Here is a 17,483-nt window from a genome sequence, read left to right on the forward strand (position 1 = left end):
TAAATTACTGCCGGATGGAACTGCGATGGGAAAATTTTCAGACAACAATGCCATTACCACTGCCTGCTGAATGTTTGTATACTTTGCCACTACTGGTGGACGAAAAGTTATAGCTGTGGGGCAAAAAGGATCGAGCGGTGGTGACGACGCCCGAAACGCATAAATCTGACCTATTTATGAATTTATAATGGATTCAGAACTGATTGGCATTAGGATGCTGGCTCGAGTTGGGGCCAGTGTAGAGGGAGAAATGAAGGCTGCTGGCAGCCGGTTTGTGGTTTTGCCTTCGGCCACTGATTGTTTGTTAATTAAGTGGGATTTAATTGGGTGCAGGTCTTGGTAAATCGGACAAACTTAGGCGTTGAATGGGTAACATATATGCAATGTATGAGCCCTTTTTATGCCAAAATGTATCTTTGTGATTGATTTTCCACATATGTGATCCATATTGATCCATATTTACTCTTGTTAGAAGTTTTAGGATCATAGTCAATTCATGTTGTTAAATTGCAAATGTAGTAGCATAAATAAGTGTGAGAATGGCTGTTGGATCAATTCGTAGTTGTTACTCCATGTTTGATCAGAATAATCGAAATTGATTGAAGAATGAAGGAATTGGGCTTTGGATTACAAAGCTATATTCATTCTTAATGTACATTTCACTATTTGCGAGTTCTATTTCATTTAAATATGAAGCCGGCTAGGTACTTATAGTCATTAAAAATGTTAGTACGAAAACCGTTGCATCATTATGGTATATCACCAAGATATTTTAATTTGATTATTCAGTTTTGTGCTATTGTGAAAATTGAAATGTGGACTCGTTTAAATAATATCAATCATTATTAACATTAACCCTTGATAAGACCTTATATCATCACCTACAATTCTTATTTGTCTCTGCAGTTCTGCCGCAGCGGTCGTCGAGTATAGACGGAGGCTTGTGTGCTCTTTGCTACTCGGTTTTGCTTTGTCCTCCGCTGTTGTTTCAGCAGTGTTATCAAGCACGCTTTGTTGCAACTCGGAACAAGCGACTACAGGAACCATCAAGTTCGCACTCATACGCCGCCGTAGTATCAGGGAAAGTAACTGAGGAATTGTCTTCGGAAACAGTAGCGGAAAGTGAAATTATTGAGATTCTGGAAGAAGAAATTACGGAGCAGCCTACGGACCTGGTGGAAGAGCAGCAATGGGAAACAATCGTTTGTGAAACCGCAGCTGATGCAGACAAAGAGATACGTCGGAAAGAAGGTATAAAGGCATTGGAAGAAGTAGCAAAGGCTATCACGGAAGCGATGGCGAACCCACAGGCCGCTCAGCGTCGTGCCCAGTTCGCTACTAGGTCGGATTCTAGTTCCGGATCTACACCGAGGAAGAAATGCGCTCGCAGGACTCATTATTAGTTTTTTTTTACATGAATTGTATTTTAGAATAACAAATTATTCTTTGCGACTCTCGGCTCAGTAAAGTTTTCAATTAAACAAGCGAGCCTTTAATAAATAAATTGGATAAAAAAAAAAAATATTTGTCTCTGCATGATTACATATTATATCGAATCAATGTACAAACAATGTAAAAAAATAATCAAATCATAGGATTCATATTTATTATGGGTCTTAATCCACTTGAAAACCTCTTTTCGGACTATTTGTCACAGTCAAAAGAACAAAAGTACGCCAAACGGGCTGAGCTACCTATATTGACATCTTGAATTTTGCGAGATTATTTAAAAAACCCAGATTAATCCACCTAGTGGTGATAGCGCCTTTCTCGTCGAATATGTACTCTAAGATATTTCCGTCGCCATAAGCCGAAGTGTTCCTGAATCCTGAAAATACTCTAGAACAGAACAAATATCATTTTCTTCTTTTGTCATAGTGCTCGTTCGTCAATGAGGGAGTGGTGTTGATAAATAATAAATGTATTTGATGAAAAAAAAAATACTCAAACAATTAAGCAAAACCGCTTAACTCATCGGGTTTGGTAAGAAATTTTCTGGAGGACTCTTCACCTTAAAATTTAAAAATTTATTGGGTTATTCATTTGTGCCCTTCCTCAAAATGTTGAATTCCGATCCAAAATTTCGAAGGGGGACCCCTCTTGACTTAAGAGAAAATCGAAATTTGTGTCAGCCTTGTTCAGAAAAGCAAGAACCTTATTAAAGCCATAATCGAATTTGGAAACTTATTGATGGCTCATATTCCTATGTTATGTATTATGTTAAACGTATAAGCAGAGCTGAAATAGTAGCTTACGCAACAAAGTGCAGATTGAGGATTTTTACAGCACGAGTCGTACATTTATCCAACGAGGCTTGCCGAGTTGGATAATTACGATGAGTGCTGTAAAAATCGAGTTCTGCACCGAGTTTCGTACAACGTTTTTCGCAATTTCATAAATTACTACTTGAGGCAAGATTTGAGGATAATTTTAAACAAAACTTTTTCATCAAACTCCACGCTGATGTTCATAGCCATGTTTAAGAAAGTGCAATCATAGCAGGTTATGCTGCGTAGTTGTCAGAAATTTTTAAACCTGTGTCCAGAAGCATCAAGAAGTTAATCAAAACTGAAAACAGTCCTTACTCAACGCAAATCAGTGTTAATGAACCATTACCACACTGCTAATTTGGTGTGGGAAAGAAAGCCTTTTCCTGTCAGATTCGCGTGAGGGAAAACAGCCTATTACGATGAGAAATTGCAAAAAATATTTTTTGCAATTTCTCATCGTAATAGGCTGTTTTACCTCATGCAAATCTGACAGGAAAAGGCCTACTTTCCCACACTAAATTATCAGTGCTAATGGTTCATTACAGCACTGATTTGCGTAATGAACCATTACAGCACTGTTTTCAGTTTTGATCATCTTCTTGATGCTTTCTGGACGCAGGTTTGAAAAATTGTGACAACAGCACAGTATAAACTGCTATGATCAGACTTTCTTAAACATGGCTATGAACATCAGTGTGCAGTTTGATGTAAAAGTTTTGTTAAAAACTATCCTCAAGTGGTAGTTTATGAAAGTGCAAAAAACGTTGTACGCATCTCGGTGCAGAACTCGATTTTTACAGCAATCGTCGTACTTACCCAACTCGGCAAGCCTCGTTGGATAAGTGTACAACTCGTGCTGTAAAAATCTTCATTCTGCACCTTGTTGCGTAAACTACTAAAACCTCTCAGTTGACTGCTTAACCACCTTCACTAGCACTGGATGCCGAACATTATCAAGACATTTCAGCAATTTTTTTCTGTAAAGTTTAGCCAAAGATATCCGATTAGCCTTTACTTTATTATCATTGGTGATACTGCCGTTCTACGCATAATTATCCCATGTTATATGGGATTCCCATATAACATGGGACAATTGGGCGTGGAACGGCAGAATAATATTCATGTAAAATTTGACAAAAAAGTGCAAGCAAGTAAAATTTCCCATAATAAAACCCATTCAAATTTCAACCGTACGGGGATGAACCAGCCTCGGGCTAAATTTCCCCATAATAAAAAGTCAATAACTTTTTTTTTTATATAATCTGTATTAGTATCTCAATCAATTTTCACATTCTTCAACTTAATCTAGGTGTTGTGTATTATAACACACTATCATCCTAATTTGGTAAAATAAATTCAAGCTATTATCAATACTAATTAATAACATATTACATTTCATTTGTTGTAGCAGTTAAGATTTTTTGCAGGCTTTATTTTTCACCTGCGTGTCAGAAATACATTTTTTCAACTTATCCTAACCCTAACCTAACTTAAATTAATTGTACAAAGAACTAATCGTAGCAATAGAAGACTGCAACGATTTTGACGAAAGTTGGCAATGATTTTAGTTGACATCTGTTCCAATGTTTCAATATTAGAAATTTAATGCAACTCATTAGTGCTATACCAGGGAGCCAACTTCAGAATCATTTTCAAAATTTTATTTTGAATCCTCTGAAGTTGCTTCTTTCTGGTATTGCAACAGCTCGACCATATTGGGACAGCGTACAACATGGCCGGTCTAAAAATTTGTTTATAAATCAAAAATTTGTTTTTGCGACAAAGTTTTGATTTTCTATTAATAAGTGGGTATAAACACTTAATGTATTTATTGCACTTTGTTTGAATACTTTCTATGTGGTTTTTAAAAGTTAAGTTTTTATCTAGTAAGAGCCCTAGATACTTAACTTCTTCCGACCAATTTATTGGAGTTCCCCTCATAGTGACAACATGTCTACTTGAGGGTTTCAAATAAAGAGCTCTTGGCTTATGTGGGAATATGATAAGTTGAGTTTTAGAGGCATTTGGAGAAATCTTCCATTTTTGCAAATAAGAAGAAAAAATATCTAAACTTTTTTGCAATCTACTACAAATGACACGCAAACTTCGCCCCTTGGCTGAGATACCTGTGTCATCTGCAAATAACGATTTTTGACATCCCTGTGGCAAATCAGGTAAGTCGGAGGTAAAAATATTGTATAAGATTGGTCCCAGTATGCTGCCTTGTGGAACACCAGCTCTTACAGGTAATCTATCTGACTTGGAATTTTGATAGTTTACCTGAAGTGTTCGATCCGATAAATAGTTTTGAATAATTTTAATAATATATAGTGGAAAATTAAAATGTTTCAATTTTACGATCAAGCCTTCGTACCAAACACTATCGAATGCTTTTTCTATGTCAAGAAGTGCTACACCAGTGGAGTAACCTTCAGATTTATTGGAACGAATGAAATTCGTTACCCGTAAAAGTTGATGAGTAGTCAAATGACCATGGCGGAATCCGAACTGCTCATTGGCAAAAATAGAATTTTCATCAATATGAATCATCATACTGGAAAAACTTGTAATTAGAAGGCACGAAATGTTGCTAATTGGCAAATTGAGAGATGAAATTTGTGAAAAAATCGCGTTCTGGTGGGATTCGAACCCACGACTCCGTATTCGCTAGACCGGCTTAGAGCCGGGGTTCAATTGAGAAACTTTATTTGCAAAATTTTTGTTTCTCAATTCGGTGAAACGTTTTTTAATTTCCTTCTGAAGATCCTGCCAGATTACTTTCAAAGCAGGATCTCGAGTTCGTTGGAATTGTCTTCTTCTCACGTTTTTAAGACGGATCAGAAGTTTCAGATCGTCGTCAATAATAACTGAGTCGAATTTGACTTCACACTTTGGTATTGATGCGCTTCTAGCTTCGACTATAGTACTAGTCAAAGTTTCGAGGGCATTGTCAATATCAAAATGTGTTTCCAATGAAACATTAACATCTAAATGGCTATCGATGTATGTTTTATATGCATCCCAGTCAGCTCTGTGATAATTGAAAGTAGAGCTGATGGGATTAAAAATCGCTTCATGGGAAATTTGAAATGTTACAGGAAGATGGTCAGAATCAAAGTCAGCATGAGTAATCAATTGGCTACAATGCTGACTTGAGTCAGTTAAGACCAAATGAATTGTTGAGGGATTTCTGGCAGAAGAAAAACAAGTGGGGCTATCGGGATATAGAATAGAAAAATATCCTGAAGAGCACTGATCAAATAAAATCCTGCCATTTGAATTGGACTGAAGATTATTCCACGAACGGTGTTTTGCATTAAAATCACCAATTATGAAAAATTTGGTCCTGTTGCGAATTAATTTTCGCAAATCAGATTTAAGAAAATCTATTTGCTGGCCAGTGCATTGAAAAGGCAAGTAGGCCGCAATGAAAGTATGTTTACCAAAGTTTGTTTCAACAGAAACACCCAAAGTTTCAAAAACTTTGGTTTCGAATGATGAAAAAATTTGGTGCTTGATGCGCCTGTCAACGATGATAGCAACTCCACCACATGCTCCAGGCGATCATTTCTATAAATAAAATAGTTTGGGTTTCGTTTGATTGAAGACCCAGGTTTTAGATAAGTTTCAGTAATAACTGCAATATGCACATTATTAACTGTTAAAAAATGGAATAGCTCATCCTCTTTGCCATTTAGAGAACGAGCATTCCAATTTAAAATGTTCAAACATTTATTTGGATCCATTACCAAAACGTAATCCAATTACTATTTTATTTGTAAATTTAACTCCAACCTGGACTGCTTCAGTCATAGTTTGAGTTTTGAACATTGCATCAATCATTTGTTGCAATTGTTCAGATAAAAAGTCAAAATCGGAAGCAGACATGCCTGAATCACGTGCATTTTCCGAATTTGATGTTTGGTGATAGGAATTATTTGAATTTTGCTTACCCGCAGCCACATGGGCATAGGTAGCTCGATTCGTTTGAACAAAATTAGAAATATTACTCACTCCACTGCTGGAGGGTAGATTATTCACTCGAAAGTTTGTTTGGTGGTGGTTCCCATTCATCTGCCGGGCACGTGATTCGACAACTTTTTTGCGGATAGGGCAATCCCAAAAGTTTGACTTATGGGTGCCACCGCAATTCGTACATTTAAACTTTCTGGTATCTTCCCTTACCGGACAGTCGTCCTTGGCATGAGAAGAACCTCCACAAATCATGCATTTAGCATCCATGTGGCAATGTTTCGTTCCGTGCCCCCAACCTTGGCACTGACGGCACTGAGTTGGGTTCTGGAAATTTCCCCCAGGCTTACGAAAATGTTCCCATATCACTTGGACAAGAAACATTTTCTTCGCCTTTTCCAAATATTTCAAGTTATTTAGATCACTTTTGTTGAAGTGAACTAAATAAAATTCTTGAGAGATACCTTGCCGAGGATTCTCAGAGCGGGTTCTCTTTTTCATTTTTATTACTTGGACTGGAGTGAATCCAAGTCATAAGTTGAGTTCAGTTTTGATCTCATCAGGTGATTTGTCATCACTAGAGAGACCTTTTAATACGACTTTGAACAAGCGTGCAGACCTGTCGTCGTATATGAAAAATTTATGCTTCTTCTCAGTAAGGTACTTGAGAAGAAGATCCCGATCTTAAAAGTCAATAATAATAATTTCAACCGTGTTACAGAGCGCGATGGCTCAACCAGTTGCATCAAAATTGTGCGCAGTAAAAGTGCTTTAAAATTAAAATTTTCCCTTACAACTTTGATTCATCCTACTGTATGATTATGCCTCAGGAAAATGGTGTGATTTGCAAGATCGCTTGAATTTTTATCAAAATTTTGCTCTTTTACGCATATGTATCGCTTGCATCGATTTTTTTTTGTTGTAATTTCAGCGATGTATCTAATCCTGATTCTGCAACACTGCCGGTAATCTTAGGTGTGGTCAGAGCTTGGTCAAAGACTATTTTCCTGCTGCCCGTTTATCTGGTTATCGAACATGTTTGATGATTTGATATTTCGCATGCATGGGTTTGGTTCACTTTCGGCCACTTCAGGCTAGACATCTGGAAACGGTTCCGGAACACAACCGGTTCAGATATGTTATTTAGAGGATTGATTATCGGTGATATACACCTTGTTTAGCGTTAAGCGTTTCGACCTACTATTCTTCGATAATCATCAGAAGCATTCAGCAGGATTCACCCCTTCAACTTCGTCAGTTTACTATATTAGCTATTCAGATATGGTCTGAAACTATTTTCCTGCTTACCGTTAATCTGATTATCGATAAAGCCGCTCTTTGATGTGTCGCATGCCTGGGTTTGGTTCACTTTTTTAATTGGCCACTTCCGGCGGGAAACCTGGAACCGGTTCCGGAACATAACCGGTTCAGATATGGGCTGAAACTATTTTACTGCTTACCGTTCATTTGGTTATCAAAAAAGCCGCTCTTTGATGTGTCGCATGCCTGGGTTTGGTTCACTTTTTTAGTTGGCCACTTCCGCCGGGACACCTGGGACCGGTTTCGAAACACAACCGGTTCAGATATGGCCTGAAACTATTCTCCTGCTTACCGTTTATCAGGTTATCGAAAAAGCCGCTGTTTGATGTGTCGCATGCCTGGGTTTGCTTTTTTAATTGGCAACTTCCAGCGGGACACCTGGAACCGGTTCCGGAACACAACTGGTTCAGATATGGTCTGAAACAATTTTCCTGCTTACCGTTCATCTGGTTATCAATCCAGCCACTATTTGATGTGTCGCATGCATGGGTTTGGTTCACTTTTTTAGTTAACCACTTCCGGCGGGACACCTGGAACCGGTTCTGAAACACTACCGGTTCAAATATAGTCTGAAACTATTTTCCTGTTTACCGTTCATCAGGTCATCGCAAAAGCCGCAATTCGATGTGTCGCATGCCTGGGTTTGTTTTTTTTATTGGCAACTTCCAGCGGGACACCTGCAACCGGTTCTGGAACACAACCGGTTCAGATATGGTCTGAAACTATTCTCCTGCTTACCGTTCATTTGGTTATCGAAAAAGCCGCTCTTTGATGTGTCGCATGTATGGGTTTGTTTCACTTTTTTAGTTGGCCACTTCCGGTGGGACACCTGGAACCGGTTCTGGAATACTATCGGTTCAAATATAGTCTGAAACTACTTTCCTGCTCACCTTTCAACTGGTTATCGAAAATGCCGCTATTTGACGTGTCGCATGCATGGGTTATGTTCACTTTTATATTTGGCCACTTCCGGTGGGACACCCGGAACCGGTTCCGAAACACTACCGGTTCAGATATAGTCTGAGACCATTTTCCTACTTCCCGTTCATCAGATAATCGAAAATGCAGTGGTTTGATGGGTCGCATGCATGGGTTTGTTGCATTTTCATATCTGGCCCCTTCCTAGGGTACCGGTCCGGAACACCTAAATGGCCATAACTCCGGAACGGCTGGACCGTTCTGAACCATTTTCAATAGGAAACAATGGGGCAATATACCGCGTCGAATGAACCATCGGTCGTTGAAATCGGTGCATATTTACTATCTAAAAACGAGGTGACCTTTTTGCACACACACACACACACACACACACACACACACACACACACACACATACACACACACACACACACACACACACACACACACACACACACACACACACACACACACACACACACACACACACACACACACACACACACACACACACACACACACACACACACACACACACACACACACACACACACACACACACACATACACACAGACATCATCTCAACTCGTCGAGCTGAGTCGATTGGTATATAACACTTGACCCCTCCGGGGGCTCTATCAAATTTTCGTTTTTGGAGTGAACATATAGCCTTTCGGTACACCTTGGTGTACGAGAAAGGCAAAAATATGGTTTTGTACAAGTCATACCTTACATATATATAAATAATCATTTCCATAGGGCACTGCATGAAATTCTCTCCTTCTCATTCACTCTTACAGAAATTTTGTAAACAACAAGGCCAAGAAACGTCAAAAACCCATACGAAATCAAAACAATGCAGTTCCCTATAATAGTATGCTTTGACATCTCGTCTAATTTTCTCGGCTTATTAAAAAGTTAAACTGTTCAACAATTGGCTTCTTTAGCGTTGTTGAGATAATTCCACATTCTGAATCTGCATGCGAAACTGAGCCGAAATCCAAATTTTCATGAATTTTGGTGCCCGGGAACCTATTTAAAAATCAATTTTAAGTTTGTATGGGAGCGGTTTGTCGAATCACCCCTCGTCGCATTTTGTACTGAGTGGAGCTGTCAAACAGTTACCCAGCTGTCAAAAGGTGATTTCAAAAAATCTCTTTGAAATTGATTTTAGGTACCAAAATAAAGTTCTAAAAATCTGAAAAAAATCATAGTGGCTCAGAAAAAAGGTACTCTTTCGTATAAAATCAAAAAATCAATACATTCTTCTTATTTTAAAAACCCAATTGCAATCCCGTTGATATAGAAGTCATTACCACATATCAACATATCTTGTTCGAAGTCCATGCTTTCTTCAATTTCATCTATTGACAAAGTCGAGCCGTTTATTCTTATTTTGTTCAGATTACACCACCACTGAGAGAGTATATTTACCATCATCAAGTGTTATCTCGCCTCGCCACAATGCCCTGTAATGCTGTGATCTGTTCATTCATTAAGTCACTCGCATTCGTACATTTTGGTAGAGCAGCGCAATGTCAATTAAATTATCAATTCTACTTGCAGTCCTCTGTGCATCCACATTGCTGTGTTATGGAAAACCCATTCCCAGACCGAATCAAACCACGACGGATATCGATGGATCAATCTCTCTAGTGTCCATTACCACTACTACGGCTAGGACGGAAGTGCCTTTCGATCCTCTGCGATGGTTCATTTCAAAGTCAGGAGCCCTCATCGGTCGGGCAGTGGGGCATCGATGATGAAGAGTGAAGAATTCTGGAATGTGATATCTCTATTAGGAGCTGAGTTTTAATTTTGGAATGCGCAAAGTGGTAATCTGTTTATAAATATTGACATTCATATACCCAATTATTTTGAATTTAAACTGAGAAAGAAGGTACCGTAATCCGGGGTAACATTGATCAGAATTTTCTATCTTTCTTGAATAATTCTCTTGTTAAAGCAAACGTTACATGTTTTATATTTTTAAAAGAAGTACTGGCCCTCTGAGTTTGTGTTAAGCTACTCGAAAAAGTATTGTAAAACTTTAAAACATGTTTAAATAGGTTTTTAAATCTAATTTTTGATTGTGTTGATTTGGGGTAACATTGATCATATCAGTGATCAATGTTCATTTGTGTTGAAAATACCCTTACTTACTAATTTCGGGGTCGCTGATTTCGAATATGTTGTCCAAATTCTTACAAATAATGTACTTTTTAAGTTATTTTAGGATTAAAATCCTCTAAACCACGAATAACGCCTAAAGGTAGGCAATGGCTTAAGGAATTGATAGCCGACTTTTGATAAATCGTATATTTTATGTATTTGCCTACGTTCTCCATGCCGTTCAGGTGCTGATCGAAGTGTTGCTGCCACCTTTCGATCACCTCACGTCCGTCCGTCAAGAAGCCTCCGTCTTTATCCCTGCATATTTCGGCTCGCGGCACTAAGCCGTTGCGGGATGCGTTGAGCATCTGATAGAACTTCCGTGTTTCTTGGGAAGAACTTCCATTTCTTCACACTCCGCTTCTTCCAGGCGGCGCTTTTTCTGCGCGTATGCTGATGCGGCATCCAGTTGTTTCAGTCGCTCTAGGTTGTACCATGGCGGTCGTCGGTACTGTTTGACCATCACCAGATAGTGGTCGGAGTCGATGTTGGCGCCACGATAGGTTCTGACGTCGATAATGTCGGAGAAGTGCCGTCCGTCAATCAGAACGTGGTCGATTTGAGATTCCGTCTGCTGTGGTGATCTCCAGGTGTAACGATAAGGGAGGCTGTGTTGGAAAAAGGTGCTACGTATGGCCATATTTTTGGAGGCGGCGAAATCAATGAGTCGTCTGCTGGTGGGCGCTGAACGTACCAATCGTCGGTCTGAATTCCTCCTTCTGGCCTACCTGAGCGTTCAAATCTCCTATGATGATCTTGACGTCGTGGCTTGGGCAGCGATCGTACTCGCGTTCGAGCTGCGCGTAAAATGCGTCCTTGTCATCATCAGTGCTTCCGGAGTGTGGGCTGTGCACGTTTATTATGCTGAAGTTGAAGAATCGGCCCTTGATCCTCAACCTGCACATTTTTTCGTCGATCGGCCACCAACCGATCACGCGCCTCTGCATATCACCCATCACGATGAAAGCTGTTCCCAGCTCGCGTGTGTTGCCGCAGCTCTGGTAGATGGTATGATTACCTCTAAACGTTCGCACCATGGATCCTGTCCAACACACCTCCTGCAGCGCTACGATGCCGAACCCGCGGTCCTTCAGTAGATCGGCGAGTATGCGGGTGCTCCCAATGAAGTTGAGAGATCGGCAGTTCCACGTACCGAGTTTCCAATCGCAAGTCCTTTTTGTTCGCTAGGGTCGTTGCCGTTGGTCTCGGTTCGTATTATTCTGTTGCTGTTTTCCCGTTACAATGGTTTTTTACGGCTGGCTCGTAGGGCCTGACACCAACCCCCTACTTTCCGGAGGACCATAGTGCACAGTTGAGCTTAGAGTCCTTCCCTGGCACTCGGACGTAGATCAGCCGCCCCTAATATGGGGATCAGATGCTGTTGTGAGCCGCTCCTCCTGGAGAACAGACGCTCAGGTTTGCCGAAGCAAACCCCCCCCCTTCCCTGTCAGCCTACAACCAAAGTTCCCACCGGGGTTGGTTACCCGATCTTCCCTAAGGTTGTTCATAGTTTCCGGCCGGTACCGCGTGGAGGTAGGGATAGGAGTTGCTGGGCAGAGGCTAGTGGGTCACAATGGGATCTGAATTACGCAGCATACCCAGCCTTTACCGTGCCAGATTTAAAAGTATATAATTCCATTATATGGGGTTTGACAGCAAGAACACTCATTCCACTGAGCCACTCTTGCCGTTCGTCACAAATACATTCAAAAACATCTGTCACTTCGCGAAACCAACGTGCTTTTGTTTTTGCTTTTTCGTTTGTTTTGCGTTGCGGCTGTCATGCGGCGGTATGCCTCGCGAGCGTACGACCGCCGCTGGACTCTAATAAAAGATAAGCGCGACAATAAATATTTATTGTGAATAAATCATTCGTTCGAGTATTGTTAAGAAGTACACCGGTGTTTTTTTCTTTCGTCCCGGTCCGTGAAATCCGTCCACCGTTCATTTTTCCGTCCGGTGTTGTGTTGTCCACTGTGTGATACTCCAACATTGTTGTAGCAACAGTGTAGGTCCGTAGGTACCGACGACGAGCAAGCGAACCGTGAGTGACCAGATGTGATCCACAGTCACAGTAGTGAGAGCTGTCCTCTTTCTACCTGTGCATCTGGTTAGTCCATCTCATCTCGTCGTGTTCGGTTGCTGTGTTCGTCGAAGCTCCCTTTTTTTATATACTCACGATCGATGATCAGCCGGCCGGCCAAGCAGTAGTTAGCCACACAGCAGAAGCAAATAGACCGTCGCGAAATATACGTCGTCCGTACCGTTTTTAATAAATGTAGTTTGTGTGTTGTCCGAAAGACCGGAATTAGTGCGCGAACAAACATTTTTTAGATAGGTGGCATTCAAAATGGTAGTCGCTCTGTAGATCTCATTTTTCAAATGGTAGCTTTTATTGTGTATGGGGCAGGTTACCCTTTCATTTCTCTCCTCCGATCGATGTTTGGTGTCCCAGATCATGACTCAGCAGATTTGTTGATTTGGAGCCCTCTACATAGGTGTTGGAACAGTTCCGTCCTCTATGCACTGACGTATTCGGTTTTTCCGTTCCTCCCGTGCCAACGTTCTCCTCGCCATTCAGGTGCGCATTGAAGTGCTGCTTTCGGCTAGCCATCACCTCGCGCCCGTCCTTTAAGAGGCTCCGCCTTTATCCTTGCGTTGAATTCGTACTAGAACTTCCGTGTTTCTTGAGAACAGCACATTTCTTCACACTCTGCTTCTTCCATGTGGCGCTTTTTCTCCCGAAAGAGGTGGGTCTACTGTTTCCGTTTCTGTTAGAAACCTTCGACGTTCTGCCTGGTACCATACTGCAGCATTACCGTCCGCACTGGGTTCCCCTCCTCTAAAATCACTTTGTACTCCTCGTCAAACCATTTGTGTTACGTACCGGATATTGTGAATAAAGATTGTTGAGCTTCATACTCGGCTTCAACCGGGAAGGAATGAATCACAATAACTCTAACCAATGGATAAAAACAAGTATCTGCCACTGGATGTATAATGTGATAGGTATGCACTCCATTACATTTGTTCTGTACATCATAGTCTGCACTCTGCATTATAGCTATAAATAAAATGAATCTTGATGAGCAGGTTTAACGGGCACGATCAAGAACATTCTAGAAAAACATGAATCCACCCTGCACTGCAGTGGGAAGTCCACCATAACAAGAAGCGACTTTGTTATAGGAAGAATTAAGATATCTAAGTGACTATTCCAAATCCCCATTTCAAATTATTCTTGTGTCATCTCAATTTTTTTCAATGAAAATACAGTTTTTAATGGATTTAAATGAATTTTATTGAACATGAAGGAGACCATAATTAATGAGTTATCTATTGAAACAAAACAATTTTACATTTTATTTTTCAATAACTATTTGATCTGATAGTTATTATTATCAGTTACCCTGGATTTTTTTCTGTATTATAAAAATAATGTTAACGAAGATAAAAATTAAAGCTTATATCAAAGTTTTGTTGTGTGAACTTTATAGTGTAAAAAGTGTCGAACAAGTAGAATTAAATCTATTCTTAATGTACGGACTATTCTCCTTGATGTTTTGCTAACATATAACAGGTACAATCAGACCAAAGTGTAGAGTTAATTTTTAGTTGCTTAGTGCTAGTTCTAATCATAAATTCACCGCGTATTGACCATCAAACGCAAAGCTAAATTGCGCAGGTGGTGCTTTTCTAAAACAGTAAATTACCAACCCTAGACTGAATTACTAATGCTACAAATGGAAGAAAAGTGAAATTATTGCAGAATCTCCTAACTTTCATGCAATGTATTGGCCAGAAATATGTTATTTTTGCTTCCAAAGTTGAAAATTTTGCGTTACTTAACCTCACATTTGATCGCCAATAGAAAAAAGCCATAGCGAAATTAATCATGCAATCATGCGCATAGGGGAATCCTTGATTTCATGTAGATTTACAGTACCTGTCATGTGAGGTTCAATCATTGTAGTGTAAGTTTTCGCTATTCGTTGCGGAATCCTCACATTTCGTGGAAATTTTCATGACAGTAATTACTACTACGTAGCATGCAATGTAAATCTACACTAAATTTAGCAACTTTTTGCGTGTGATTTTTTCTTTACTTTTATTTGATGTAATTCTGCAATCAAGCAATTATTTAATCACTGAAGTTCTTCGAAAAACAAAGGAAAACGAAAAAAGGCAATACCGGTTGGTCTTTAATTTAACTATGACCAAACTAATACACTTCACATTACACGCAACAATGCAGCATTTTTACAAGGCCAAGAATTGCTGCGGGTAACAAGTTGATTATTTTCGAAGGAATTAAAGAATCATTACACTTATTAAACTAATCAGGCTAACGAGGAACCACGTTCCACTATGTTTCACACTGGAATTAGCTACGGCTTCTGATCTCAAAGATTGTGCATTTCCAACACCTAATCTTTTCTCGGGTCCCTCTGCCTGATTCGGCGCACTTGGTGGCTGATCGTTCTTCACGAGATCCCCAAACAGACCCGCTCTGCGTCGAGCACGACTACTCTCCTTAGAGCTGTCGTCAAAATCCGCAAACTCATCGTCCAGGCTGAGATTCTTTCCGTCTCCATCCGGTGCACTCCGCGCTGATCCCGATCCGGTTCCGCCTAACCCGCCAAGTCCAGCCAACCCACCCAATCCGCCACCTCCCAGTCCGCCTAACCCTCCCAGTCCTGGTAATCCACCATTTCTGATGGCGGGACCTAGAAACCGTGTGAGTGCCACCACTCCGTAATCCACTGCCGACCGGGCCAAGTCCCGGATCCTCTGCTCATTGGGAAGCCCTCCCTGTAATCCGGGACCTCCACCAGGATTGATGTACCGAAAGATACCGTCCAAAAACGAAGGTGAATTTGGACGATCATCGTCCACTAGTGGCAACCTGGTGGCGTTCGCGCCGGCGATCAAAATCAGCACCACAATTTTTCTCAACTCCATGGCTGAGGCACGATGAGTGGATGGCCTTTGGCTCTTGCCACTACAGAATTCTAAACCACACTGATTTGGAGTCGAGAAATCGTTCAGCTCAAAATGCAGAGCGGTCAGTGCAGTGAGAGGTCACTGCTATAGGTCTGGAACAGGAATTTTGTCTCAACAAATTTATCGAATTGTTGCCGCAAGCAGTTCATGAGCACAAGTATCACGTTGAAGAATCTGTCGATAGAAATGGCAATGCTCTTCCGGATTGTTGTTGGTTTCTGTTTCGAGTTTTCTTTTTCTTCGGAAATTTCCAACAAGTTCGGTGGAAGATGTTTATAATTGTTGAACAGGTTAACCATTGTAGAATAAATTATAGTCAGTGCACTGGTTACAGACATAGTTGCTCAAATGACACAAGTATCTTTAAAAGATGTTGAATTTGTATAAATACTTATAATGATAATAATGAATTTTCAACTTTATTCAATTTCAATAAATTTTTATTGTTCAGTTCATTTAGTTTATAATTTTCAGACCTATTTATTGTGCTTGTTACTGATACGCTTACCCTAATCAAACTCAAGTATAGGCAATTTTTAAACAGTGACTCATCCATACTTGGGGAATTCCATTCATGTTTAAGAAATGGCTCGAAGTGAAGGTATGTTTTATTTAGATATAATGTTATCCACGTGCGTGCGAGCAACAGTGATTGAATAATACATGAATAGTTCAAATAAACCTATAGAATGTGTACTGATTTTCGATACAGCACCGGTTGTGACAATCTCTTTCTTTTTTCCAGTGTATCATTTCAACTTGGAGAGAGCGTGTTTTATTTCTCAACGCTTCATGAGCGCCTCAACAGTTATTAATTTAGAACCTCTTTGCCAAATTACCATTATTGCATTCGCATTTCATGTAGCTGGCAAGAAGGCACTAAGGGCCGATTTCTTCACACGGGCTTATATTTTAAACCAGGCTTAGCAACATTTTAAGTCGGGCTTAACTTTTTTTCAATTTCTTCACCTCGGCTTAACCACTAAACCCGGTTTAATAAAGCTACGGTTTACGTTAAGTGTGGCTTATTTTAAGCGGTGCTCTGAGGTGGCTTAGCAGCGCTAAGCCAGGCTTAAGCCGTAAATTGCAGAGTTTGGGTTTCTTCACCTGCTTCATAAATAAATTTTTGAAACGGCAGAAAATATTTTTTAAGAAACATGTACATTTAGGAACGATAAAATTGTAAAACGTTTGGTTACGGATGGTGACGATGATAAAGAAAATGATAACCTATAGTCGGCGGGTCGTCAATATAAAATATTCACATCGGGTTTGGGACAATCAAGTTTTTACATAAGATTGAAAGCCTTCACCGTGTTGATAGTTTTGGAAATTTGTCATACTGATTTGGAAGTCGAAAGAACATTTGCATTGAAGTTTCTATTTATTTTAACCCGGTCCTTCCATAATTTCAGGTCACAATAAACATTTTCGTCTCTTATGGTTCAAGAGATATTATTTTTTTTACAAACAAACTTGGGATGACACTCAAAAAAATCTTCTAATACCTTTTTAAAGAGCTTGCCAAATTGTCACGGTTATGGTACAGCTTGCTTGATCAAAATTTAGTGTCTAGCATGATGGAACACATGACTGTTCCCATCGAACCACCGCGATGGTACTGATAGAAATGATCATATTCTAGTGATTTGTTTTTCATTGCAAAAATGTTTTGCAACTCTTTGCAAAACTCGATTTTTTGAGCTGAATTTTTGTATGGTGAGAAGGTGAATTCTCCGTTTCTGCAAGGAAATTGTACAAAAAGCATGGGTATTATGGTTCCTAGCCTAATTTGCTGCTGTTTGAGCAAAACTTTAGAAAACTGT

This window comes from Aedes albopictus, chromosome 2 (assembly GCF_035046485.1).
Source record: "Aedes albopictus strain Foshan chromosome 2, AalbF5, whole genome shotgun sequence".
Taxonomy (NCBI): Eukaryota; Metazoa; Arthropoda; class Insecta; order Diptera; family Culicidae; genus Aedes; species Aedes albopictus.